The sequence below is a fragment of the Sceloporus undulatus genome, chromosome 6 (assembly GCF_019175285.1).
Source record: "Sceloporus undulatus isolate JIND9_A2432 ecotype Alabama chromosome 6, SceUnd_v1.1, whole genome shotgun sequence".
NCBI lineage: Eukaryota > Metazoa > Chordata > Lepidosauria > Squamata > Phrynosomatidae > Sceloporus > Sceloporus undulatus.
In genome coordinates this window covers 7,461,557-7,474,517 of record NC_056527.1, presented here as the reverse complement: position 1 = coordinate 7,474,517, position 12,961 = coordinate 7,461,557, and the positions used below count along the sequence as shown (strand labels likewise).

General features: G+C 46.0%; 1 protein-coding gene across 4 annotated transcripts in view; it reads left to right on the top strand.

Moving 5' to 3' along the window:
- The window catches only part of LOC121934750 (mitogen-activated protein kinase kinase kinase 3-like), a 99,912-nt gene that overhangs the window by 19,039 nt on the left and 67,912 nt on the right, over positions 1-12,961 (top strand). Inside the window, exon 1 of one of the 4 annotated variants that reach the window (XM_042475552.1) lies at positions 8,036-8,047. The exons of the other annotated variants lie outside the window; for them this stretch is intronic. The gene's annotated coding sequence lies outside the window, so the exon portion shown is untranslated. Of the gene's footprint in view, positions 1-8,035; positions 8,048-12,961 lie in introns of those variants that run through there. 4 annotated transcript variants of the gene reach the window in all.

The window sequence follows — 12,961 nt, the reverse complement described above, 5'->3', positions numbered from 1 at the left end:
GTTGCTCTCAAGGCAGACATCTTTAAATCAGGACAGGGCTGCTCAATAGTTAGTCAGAAGAACTTTGACAGGCAGGGATTGCTCTTTCTTCCATATTTGCTACACCTCCAGCTGTGGGCAGGATGGGACAGGAGAGGCTGTATCTTTATGGAACTGATGGAGTTATTCACGCTGCTCAGGTTATATTGAGTGGAGATGATCTGGCTCAATGCAGGACATTCATTGTATGAAAAAGAGGGCATTACAGAAGGCAGTTCTTCCTGTGGGCTGTGACAGTGTTAACACTCCATCAGGCTTCATCTGGAATGGAAGGCTTCCTGCTCCTTACTCATTTTTACTACCTGGACATCTTGTAGACCAGGCCTGGGGACTCTGTGGCCATCCAGATGTTTTGGGACTCTGCCTCTCATTAGCCCCAGTCAGTATACCTTATGATGAGGGACGATGGGAGCTGTAGTTCATCAGCATCTGGATTGCTACAAGCTCCCCATCGCTGTTGTGCATAGAGGAAACAGTTGGCTAAGAGTGCGTCTACATTGTAGAAGTCATGCAGTTTGACACCATGTTAAGTGCTGTGGCTCTATCCTATAGAAGTCAGGGATTTGTAGTTCTACAAAGTCTTTAGCTTTCTTTGCCAAGGTATGTGGGTGTCTCATAAAACAGGTGCCAAAGGCTGCATCCACACTGCAGAAATAATCCATGTTGACACCACTTTAACTACTATGGCTCAATGCTATGGAATTCTGGGAATTGTAATTTTGTGAGAGATTTAGCTTTCTCTGTCAGAGAGCTCTGGTGCCACAACACACTGCACTTCCCAGAATTCCATAGCATTGTGCCATGGCAGTTAAAGTGGGGTCAACCTGGATTATTTCTGCAATGTAGATGCAGCCAAATTGAGCTGGGTATCTAGACCCGTTTCCACCATCACTGCTAAAGCTTGCATCCCATGCAGACTTACTATAGTGTACATGACCTGGGGGGTTTCCCCCCCCCCCCAAACTCTGGCCTCCAGTGGGGTTTGTGGAAGGATTACTGTCAGCATGTGGCTAGTTCCCTGTGCCAAAGTTTCCTGCTGCCAAGGTGTGTGTAATGAGATGGCTCATTAATTATTGTACCCAATGCCTTTCTCCAAATGGCACAATGAGCCTGAGCATGCATGCCCACTGTTTCTCTCTCCAGTTCTCTCCACATTCCTAGCTTTTGGTGTGGTGATACCATGCAAACAGAACACACCAATGCCTCCGCATTGAACTAGCAAACCCTGGCACCAGCTAGGAATGGGTAAAGATAGGTACCCAAGCATTAATGTCAACCCATACACCCAAGTCAAACTTTTCTTCTTCAGTGCCATTCATCCTGAAATGGATCTCTCCATCCAAAGAACTGAGGAAGCAGCAGTTGTCTGAAACCTCAGCTAACTTTCTCAGAGTAGGCAACCTTATCCCTGAGGAATCGTCCTCCTGGTCTGTTTGTTTTCAGTGAACGTTGGACATCATTTTGCGCAAGAGGACCAAGGTGCTTGCTTTGCAGTTACCCGAGCAACGAGACTCTTGTTTTCCGTGACTCATGAAATGCCAGGCAGAAACAGTTAAGAATGGGTGAGATCATTACTTGGGCTGAGACGGACCATCTGGTTTCTTTAGTGAATGGTTGGAAGATGCTGTATTCAAGAGTGACAGGGGATTTCCAAACTCTTTTTAAAAAAATTCAGCTGCAACACTGTCATATCTTGCTTGGTTTTGGCCAAGACTGAGAGGCTATAGGACGCCTTCTAGGATTAGAATGACAAAGATTAATCACAACATATCTTCCAAAATGAACAACTTGCATTTGCCTGTGTTCAGATTATAGAAACAAAGCAAGTGGACAGAACAGCAAACCTGGCAGTGGGCATTAGACATTTTAAGTGGTCACAAAATACATTGCACTAGTAAACATCTAAATTTAGCTGTCCTGCCAACAACCAAACTGTTGCCTTCACTGTTCCATCTTATAATCAAACTTGTAGATCCCACAGTGCGTTTGAACAAGCTCTACTTAAAAATACATAAATAAAAATACAGCAGGTCCTATTATTATTGTACAACATGACTATTTCTGGCATTCGCTAGGAGGTTTCACAGTGGTACATGAATTGTATAAAAGTAATACCTGCAAGAAGAAAGCGAAAAAATAAGTAGCAGTTGTATAACACTATTTATTTTTTACAAACCAACCAGCAGTCAATAAAAACAGCACATACCTGGTAGCCAGACTCATTTCTCAGTGATAGTAAACAAAAGTTCTTATAGGCTGCATCCACACTGCAGAAATAATGCAGTTTGACACCACTTTTAACTGCCATGGTTCAATGCTATGGAATTCTGGGAAGTGTAGTTTGCTGTGGCACCAGAGCTCTTTGACAGAAAAGGCTGAAGAAGAAGAAAAGAAGACTGAAGAGCTAACCATGTTGGCTAGGGGATGCTGAAAGGTTCTGCACCTCTTTGTTCCAGGCCAGGGACGTAGCTAGGATTTTGGGAAGGGGGGGGGGGGCCAGACTAAGGGCCCCCCTTTAAAGGGGGGTTTGGGGGGGGGGGCGCAGCAGAACCCCCCTTTCTTTTTTCTAGGGGAGGGGGGGGCCGGCCCCCAAAGCCCCCCCCCCCCTTGGCTACATCCCTGTCCAGGCACATGCCAGCAGACAAAATGGGAGAGCATAGGCAACATCATGTTGTATTCTGCACACAATTCTGATAAAGTGATCAAACTGGACCCCATTACCAAGTCCTTTGTCATAAACTCACTCTTTCTGCTCACTCTTTTGCAAAAGGATCTTGAAAAGGCAGTCCTAAGCAGGTGTTCATTCTGCACATGCAGGAATTGGAAGGGCAGTGAAGTTGCTGTTGCACCTGCAAGTCTCACCCTCAACGTTACTACACTGCCATAGGCTCCTCAGATCATACACTGAACCCAAAGGTCTTGAGAGGGTTAGCAAGCTTGTTCATCTTACAAACTTTCCTGCAGTTGAGAGTCCCCATCCTGAGAGCAGCCAACAGCTATTATTATATTTCTTTGTGCTCAACGTGCAAATGTTTTTTTAGGAACAGACCAATGCTTCACCATAATAGGAGCAGAGTTTGTATGTACAGGTTGAGATTCCCTTATCCGAAATACTTGGGACCAGAAATGTTTTGGATTTTGGAGTTTTTCAGATTCTGGAATATGAGATATCCATGAGACCCATGTCCAAACATTAAAATCATTTATGTTTCATATACACCTTATACACATAGCCTGGAGGTGATTTTATGCACAGTATTTTAAAAAATAAATAAAGCTTTTGGGATTCCCATATGGTTGAATGCTTGTTGCATGAAAAAAGCTCTTGTGTGTGCTTGTGGTGTGAGAAATGTGGGAAGTAGTAGCAAGGATCTGGTTGATGTTGTCTCCACTAGCTTCTGGCTAGAGCGAAAAATTCATTTTTGGAGCACAACTTCCAAATGATGGAGTCAAGTCAGGTTTCCAAGTTCTGCCTCTGGCTGTTTTTTCCCCTTTAAAATAACATAGAATCATAGATTTGGAAGAGACCCCAAGGGCTACCCAATCCAACTCCTTACAATACACCATCAAATCACTCCCAACAGATGGCCATCTGCCTGTTATTTAAAAAGTCCAAAGAAGGAGACTCTACTACACTCAGTCACAGCGTATTCCATGGTCAAACAGTTCTATGCATCACGAAGTTCTTCCTAATGTTTAGGTGGAATCTTTTTTCCTGTAGTTTGAATCCATTGCTCTGTGTCCTAGTCTCTGGAGCAGGGGAAAACCAGCTTGCTCCATCTTCAATATGACATCCCTCCAAGTATTTAAATGTGGATACCATTTCACCCCTTAACCTTTTCTTCCCCAGGCTAAACATACTCAGCTCCCTAGGCTGCTCCTCATAGGGCCTGGTTTCCAGACCTTTTGCCATTTTGGTTGTCCTCCTCTGGACACACTCCAGCTTGTCAACATCCTTTTTGAATTGTGGTGACCAAAACTAGACAAAATATTCCAGGTGAGGTCTGGAATAGAGTATTACTGTTACTACTCTTGAGCTAGACACTACTCCTATTGATGCAGCCTAATTCTTCCTCCTCCTCCTCCTCCTCCTCTTCTTTCCCTTCCCTGCATATGCATTTGTAACAAACCTGCAGCTAGAGTTGTTTCCTTGTGGTCTTTTTTCTGGAATTGTTGCCCTTGATTTAGTTGCTTTTTTAAAATGGAGAATCCAGCTCCCCTTTCCATTGTTTCTGTTCCACATTGCTGAGGGATTTATTGATTCATCATGACCTCAGTCTCAGCTCCTGTTCTCTGAAGGGTTTAAATTATTGGTTGTTTTACATAAGACGGAATAGGGCTCTCAAGTAAAAGTAAATCAAGATGAAAACTTGTATGATTTCTGCGTAACTCCAGGGGTTATAATATTTTGCAAGTAAAGGCACCAGATAAAACTCAGAAGAAGTTCAATGAGCCATTCATTTTCTGTGGAACAGGATTTTTAAAAGGTGTCTGGGGCCTTAACCTCTTTTTTCTTTCTTTTTTCAAAATGCTGTTTTAAAGGTTTTCTCAATATTGCATCACACAGGCGGGCTGTCCTTCATGGCAATCCCTTGACATGGGATTTCTGCCGACTGAACTGGCCCTGCATGCATTGCACACACGCTGTTATTGACATTTCAGTGATCTCAAGAGCTCTGAAAAATGCTCCCCACTCGCTGTGTTCTCCTTCCCTGCCCCTAACTGTTATCCAAGGGCCTCTTGAAGCCTGGCTCTGGTCCTGCATCATGAAATCATAGCAATACATGAGCAGCTGCCAGGTACCAAAGACGTAGCAGGAGTTGACTCTGATGCATGTAGTATTTCCCAGTCCACCAGTGGTCTGTGCTGCGTGTGTGAAGACAGTGGGAAGATAGCCATGGGGGGCTAGTGCATCTAATACTTCTCTCTGCCCTCCCTTGGGCTAAGGGAAAGTCAAGAGGCTTTGTACCACAGTTTGAAAGGGTCTCTTTTTTAAAGACTACAACTCTCAGAATCCTCTAGGCACACCAGCTGTGCTGGCTGGGGAAATCTGGGAGTACAGCGCTATGTATAGGGTTGCCATCCCGGGGGACCTCAAAACTGGGGTAGGACAAGCTTAAAATCTAGAATTTTTAAAAAATTCCCTGCCAGGAATTAACCAAAAAAAGGTCCTACATTTTTAACCTTCTCCAAGGCCTGGCTGGCCTGGAGAACGCCCCCCAGCCCCTCGAGGACTCTAGGCCCCGCTGGGCCTGGGAGACTCCTGTAGGCAAGAGGTGCACCATGTTAAGAACTGCATTAGCAACTTGCTGCTGCACACTGCTTTCACTCTCATCACCCTCCTAGGACCCTGGATTGTAGTTTGTTGTGGTGCCAGGGCTGGGCTTGAAATCTCAGACTAAGAGATGTGCAAAAGGCTTGGGCTTGCATCTACACTGGAGAATCATCTGGTTTGATAAGCCACTTTACACGCCTCACTGAATGCTATGGAATTCTGGGAATGGGGTCCTGTTCCAGCACCACAGCAGAATGCATTTAAACCCCTGGAAAGCTAGCTGACCAGGTGACCAAGCCCTCACCCCAAACGGTAGGGCATCCAAGCAAAAAAATGTCAGGACATGGCCAAAATAAACGCATCTAAAACACCCATGTAATAATCCATGCTTCTTAGCCTGATCCAAATGGAGGACATGTCCTGGAAAAGGAGGAGGATCCTGGTCACCTTGTCTCTGGACTAAAATACACTGTAGAAATAAACAATGCTGGACTGAAATCCCAGAGTTCCTCACCAAAGCTGCATCCACAATGAGAAGAATACAGTTTTTAGACTGTCAGTGCTGGGGAATCCGGATTGTAGTCTATTGTGGCCCAGAAGCTCTCTGACAAGAAGGCAAATGCCTCAGACACCATAATTCCAAGCATTGAGCGGCTTTGTGCAGTTAAGGTGTTCTCAAAGTGCAGGTGGGGGGAAGAAAAGCCGAGTCTGAATGACTCTGAGAGGCAGGAGGAGCAGGAGAGGAGGCAGGAGGGAGGAATGGGGGGGGAGCCAAGGGAAGTCGCCAGGGCGCATCCGGAGCGCCTCCTCTCTTCCACCGCTCTGCCCTCCTCAGGCAACGCCTCCGCGTGGACTATTCAGCCCTCCTTTTTGTCAAAAGAGCTCTGTGCCACAAAAACTACACTTCCCAGAATCCTATAAACTGAGCCATGGATGTTAAGGGGGAGGCAAACTATTTCTGCCGCCCTTTGCTACCCAAAGCGCTTCCTATTTACAAGCAAGGCAAAAGCTCTTCCTTTACGAACCTGAAAACCACCCAGCGAGGGGGCTGATTGCTCTTTCCATTGGTACGATCGGGAATAAATTTGCATATACAATTAAAGGGGTTTTAGGGCCCAAAAACGATCCTGTGATAAAGAATTAGCAAATACTGAGCGCGGTTTACATTTAAAAATGAGGCAATTAAACTCCCCAGTGAACATGAAACGTGATGGCCTTTTTTTCTTTGCTCACTGAAACCGGGAAAGTAAGGCTTTCTGAGGGTATATATACCAAGTGGGCTCACTTGGTATATAATAGCTTGAGTGGCAGATGGTTTAAAGAGCTGTCTCTAGGCTACGCCAGTGCGCCAGGTGGGGAGAGTGGTGCACAGCCGTGCCGGGAGGAGCAAACCCGAACGGGAACAAGGCTGGGGGGCCCCAAACCGGGCCGTGACCGTGAGGGCCCCCCAAAAGCGTGATTGTCACGGGGGCCGCCGGGTTTAGGCACCTAGCTATGTAAATCTACAGCGCTTTATAAATAAAGTATAATAATAATATAACCTAATATAATAATACAATCATAATAATACATCGCAAGTGGTATGATGATCGGAACTAGTGTTGCAATCCAGCATAGTTATCTGGGACCAGCAAAGGCCCACTGAGAGCTATTTATTTATCTGGCAGACTTGTGCGGGAGTTGGCAGAACTGAGGCCTTGTTGGGCAAGACATAGTATGAGTCTTATGGTTTGCTTAGAGTAAAAAACTGGAGAGGGCTCCTCTATAATTACTTTTAATGGTTGTGGTAGATAGCAGGGATTTTTCAGCAGGGTGTTGCTTGGTACCAGGTTATGCTGCACTCAAAAGTGTGATGTGGTAGGGTTGCCATAAGTCAGGACCTCCAAACCGGGACAAATGTAGGACAAATTTTCAATGTAACCATTTTTTTTAAAAATGGAGGACACAAAAAAATTGATTTTTTTAAAAAATGTTAATATAAAGCCTGTTTCTTAGGCATGATCAAATGGAGGACATTTGGGCATTATTTCTAGACAGATGCAGAAATGGGCTTCCCTTTCTGGCAAAACACCCCGCCTCCTTCCACCAAAACACACACGACAGCACATTTGGGCATTTCCATCGGCTCTCTGCACACTGCCTCTTGCTCAGAGGCTTATGCCATAACCAACCCCATGGGTTTCACCACTTAGCCTGTGTTTAACTGCCTATCATATTGAACATGTCACACTGTTGTTTCACCGTCTTGCACCAAGTGTACTTCTCAGACGTGTGTGTCAAGGACCTTTGTTTTCTTCACTGCACTGAGTTTGTAAATCACAGCAATTTACATTGGCCTTGCCTCAGAACCAAAACCACACAGAAAAGGCAACTTTGGAACTCCCACCTCTGGCTTCTGAAACCGTGCGTCATGCCTCTCAAGCTGACCCACTCATATCTTCATCATCACACACACCACCACACTCATCCTGTCAAGGGGACTGTTAGCATAAAATCCACACCCCCCCCCAAAAAACCCCACCTTGAGGCCCTCGGCCCCACTCACCACCTCTCCCCTCCTCCTTTTCCTCCCCTCCCCCTCCTCCTCCCCTCCTTCTCCCCCATCCTCCATTTGCCCTTGGGCTGGGCACGACCGGGCAGAGGATGAGGGTGGCGCCGCCCCGCGCGCGCGGGGCGCACCCACCTCCAGCTCACCTCCTCCGCGCGGCCTTGGAGAGAGGCGAGGAGGAGGAGGTGAGTGGCGCGGCTGCGCTGGGGCAAGCGGCGGAGCCAAGCGCCTCTTGCGCGCGGCCCCCTACCACCTTCCCCCCTCTCCTCCGCCCCCCTCTCCTCCTCCCCCGCACACCCGCCGCCAAGAGGCGCTGGCTCTTCCGCCTTTTGCCCCTCCGCTGGGCGGGCTTGCGAAGCCTGGGGGCGGGGCGGTGAATAGGAGGGTGGTGCGGGTGCGCGGGGAGTCGCCTCCTCCACCCCAGGCGGCCTCGCTCCCTCCTCTTTTCCTCCCCCTCCCCGGGGAGGAGGAGGGCAGCGAGGCCCTCAGGCGCAGCACCTCGCGCAACCGGGGGGGCTCCCAGGTTTTGGGCGCACCCGTCTGGGAGGGCCGGCCCCCAAATCCGGTAAATCCATGGTGCCAGCCGGTTATGCAACCCTAGATGTGGGGGCTTTGAGCAGCTTCAAGGTCACCCCCTTCAGTCCAAGATACCACACTTGCCCACGTCTCGCCACCACCTTGGAGCAGTAGGTGTTGTTTTCTCTCAGCCAGAATATATGGTTAGATATGGGGTGTTTTTTTTTTTTTTTAATCCTAGCCATGCTGGTGTAGTTTGATCTCAAAGGAAAGTCCGTCCCCCTCCTCAACATGTCAGTATCAACAACCTGTCACACATCTAGGCTCCAGGTGTAAATCAAGATTGGCGCTCCAGTATCTTTCATTACCGTCAGAAAGGGACCATTCAGCAGGTTGTCTGTGATGAACTTTCCTCTTCTACACGTCAATGTCCGGAGCCCTATCACTTATTTACTTGACATCCTACCTTGTCTGTGTAGATACTTTTGTTTACACCTCACAGTGGTGTTCTTCTTTAAACCAGGGAGTGGGTGATCTGACACCTACAGATGGGCATGTTTGATCCAGGAACCCTAGCCAGCAAGGCAGAATGAAGATGTTTTGCGGAGTTGTGTGTTAACTTCTGTTGGTTTGCCATGCTTTTTACCCCCTGTTTAAAATGGAGATGAGATGACCAACTTCCAAGACATTGCCGGGTGAAGACTTAGCTTTGTTCTGCCTTGATGCATCAAATGTAAAATATCCTCCTTTCTGCTTCGACCTGGCAAGGTTCTTTTGTGGAATCTAGCACTGTTATTTTTTTTAAGCACGGCGAGCTGGTTATTGTGGTGCAAGTTGCGTAGGGGGACACCACCAACAGATTATCAGCAGATCTTCGCAAAAGGCCAACACCGCGTGTGCCCACCATTTCCTCTACATGGTAAACACGAGAGCTATTCAGCCACTCCTCTCACACCACACCCAGGTTCCGGCCCAGCCAGAGAACAATGTGACCTCTTTATGACTTCCCTTTTCATGTCATGTGTATATCTGGTCAGAGCCTCATTTGGCAGCCTGTCATCCAACCTTTTGAAGCAATGCAAGGCGCTGCTTTACATGTGTTCTTTACTTTAAGGGACCAGTCATTGATCGGATAGTAGGGTGGAAGGGAGGAAAAGCCCTTTTTGCGAATCCATCCTGCTGGGCGTTTTCAGCTTCCGCTTCTCTTGCTGGGTTGGAATGCTTAGGCTAGACCCCCCCAGGATGGGTCCATCCGTACAGCTACTATAATGTTCTATATTTGTAGACTAGCTGGATTCTCCATCTGTTGGTGGTCTGTCAGAAAGAAACCACCAGTCCATTAGTCGACTGCCTGACTGCAGGACTTGTCAACCTTTGACTCATACAGATTTCCTACCCTCAGCCCCACAAGCCTATGTGTGTGAACGCTTGCTTGTCGCTGCAAAAGGCACTAACTGACCAGAGGAATCATGACGCTGGAGGGATCCGCTTACCCTGACCTTTCGTGACCTCCAAGTCTTGGCCGTGGTCTTTCCTGTTACTCCTACCAGATTTCTTCTACTGGGCTGGCAAACGTATGATTCACCCTGCCCATGCAGCTCTCACCACAACATTTTTGCAGCTCACATTGAGCCTCTTGATGTCTTCCAGGGCAAAGGAACTGAAGCTTAAAAGGCTCCCTCTACTCCCTGGAGGCTTCAAAAGGACACTTTTTAGCCTGAGGATCACAGTGGGTCCTGTCTTTCCAAAAGTGTCCTCCTGTACTTGTTTGTGACATAAGTTTCCCGCCTGTCTTTTTTTTCTAGAAGGTAGGGGATGAACCCCCGACCTTTTGTCTGCAAATAGGGTTGCCATAAGGAGGACCTCCCAACCGGGACAAATGTCGGACAATGTCGGGGCAACCTTTCAAATGTAGGACACATTTTTATCAAAATGGACGGGCGCGCAAAAATTGAGGTTTTTTTTTCTAAAAATTTAATATAAATGCCTGTTTTTAGGCCAAGTAAACAATGGAGGACCTTTTGCCATGTTCTAGACAGATGGCAAGAAATGCTCCTTGCCCCTCGGGTTCAACTTTACTTCTCAGAACGTGTGTACTTGGCAAGGTACTGTGGCTTTTTTCTTTCACTGCGCATGTTTGCTAAATCCACAGCAAGTTTCATTGGCCGTGCCTCAGAGCTTGTTGGTATCAATATCACCATCATCACCACCCCCCCCACCACCCCACCACGCCATCATCATCATCATCATCATCATCATCATCATCATCATCACTATAATTGGCCAAGAAAGGCAATCTTGTTAGCATTCAAAGCACCATAAATACACAAAAAATGCACTTGCATATATTTAATAATAAAAAATAATGAAAAAATAAATAAAAAACAAGGCAGGGGTGTATATATTTGATAATAAAAATTAATGTAATAAAATAAAAAACAAGCAATAATAAAACTTAATAAAATAAAACAAAAACAAACAATAATAAAAATTAATGAAATAAAATAAAACAAGCAATAATAAAAATTAATGAAATAAAACAAAAACAAGCAATAATAAAAATGAATAAAATAAAACAAAAACAAGCAATAATAAAAATGAATAAAATAAAAAAATAAAAAGCAATAATAAAAATTTAAAAAATTAAATAAAATAAGTATTTTATATTTTTAAATATAATTTAAAAACCCCAAAATACCAAGGCAGACCTAATGGCCACTGACTCAGCTTTCCTCCTCCTCCTCCTCCTCTGGCCCAATTCTGCCCTGGCCTTCAGGCACCCTTACTCCGGCTCCTTCCTCCTCCTCCTCCTCCTCTCCCCCCTCCTCCTCCTTATGATGGCTGGCGCGGGAGGAAGGGAAGCAGGGCAGCCGCACACGTGCGGAGGGAAGTGAGGCAGGCGCGCGCGCTGCCACTAACCCCTGCTGAGGCCTGGGCGGCACGCAAGCCCTCACAGGGGGGGGGGGCAGTGGCGGCGGCGCTTCTGCCGCCGAGGAAGAGGAGGAAGGCGGAGCCGGAGGAGGAGGTGGGTTGGCGCCGCAGCAGCTGCGTTAGCAGCAGCAGCAATGGCCGGAGCGGGCACCCAAACCGGGAACAAGGCATGGGTGGGGGCCCAAACCGGACCGGGACCGGGAGGGGCCCCCCCAAAACCGTGATTGGCACGGGGGCTGCCGGGTTATGGCAACCCTATGTGTAAAGCACTTTGTTTTATCATTGCTGTATGTCTTCTCCAGTGGTAGCCTTAGTCACATGAGTTTAGTACTTGCAAATGCCAAAATCTAATAGAAGATGTGATGGCAAGTGGGAGTTTGGGAGTTATAGTGCAGAACGTTTAGACCAGGACTGGAGTCAGTTCACCAAACTTTCAACTCTGACTATTCCATTTTTCTACTGCTCAACTTCAACTCCTTCATAAATGGCAGTAAATTAAATCATAATAACAACTTTACTGTATTAAAAAATGGTAGCACAAGGCATTTTTTCACCCCCAGGCTACTAAGATTGATAGAACATAAAGTATATTTGTTTGATTAAAATTTCTGAACAAGGAAACAAGACTATGAAAAGGGAAATCCCTACATTCCTATGAAAGTAAATATGTACCAAACTACTCATTAAATAAAAGTTTTTATTTTAAAGCTGGAGTCAGAGTAGGTACAATTCTTCCATCATTCACTCCACCCAAAATTGCTTCCAGTTCAGAGCCTGGTGGCTATTCCAAGTGGCTATGTTCATCGTGAAATAAGCATATAGAGGAATTATTTGAAGCAGTGGAGAGGGAAGGCTTGCTGGAAGTACTTTGGGAGGTAATTTGGGGCATAACGTGCAGCAAAATAGAAAGGCAGAAGCATCTGAAGGGATCAGGAGAAGATGATGCAGTTGGACAGACAAAGGTCAATGGGCCAGTAAATACATGGTGAGTTTCCCCTGTTTTGAAATGCTTGGGACCAGAAGTGTTTTAGATTTCAAATTTTTCCGGATTTTGGAATATTTGCATATACATAATGAGATACATTGGAGATGGGGCCCAAGTCTAAACATGGATTTCATTTATGTTTCATATAACTTTCACATATAGCCTGAAGGCAATTTTATACAATCCGCTTAATCATTTTATGCATGAAACAAAATCTGTGTATATTGAACCATCAGAAAGCAAAGGTGTCACTATCTCCCATGAAAAACGTTTTTGGATTTTGGAGCATTTCAGATTTGGGAATTCTGGGTCAGGGATACTCAACCTGTGTAAGCCACCTTGGATGCCATTTTGGGGGAAAGGAAGGATATAAGTGCAGTATGTAAATAAATAAATAAATATCAGATATGAGAGCAGGGACCTAAATATTGGGAGAACATACTACTGAGAACTGAAAGTTTGTAAACCACTGGAGAGTGCTGAGTTCACTGATAAATGGTATAGAAATGTAAATGCTAAATTGTTGCTTCTTAGTCAAAATGGAGGACATTTTGGAATTCCTCCTGGACAGAAAGTTGAAATGGAGGACATGTCCTGGGAAAGGAGTGAAAATGCTCATTCTCAGTTACGTGCCAACAGACTTCATCCAGTTCTAGGTTGCTTTTCT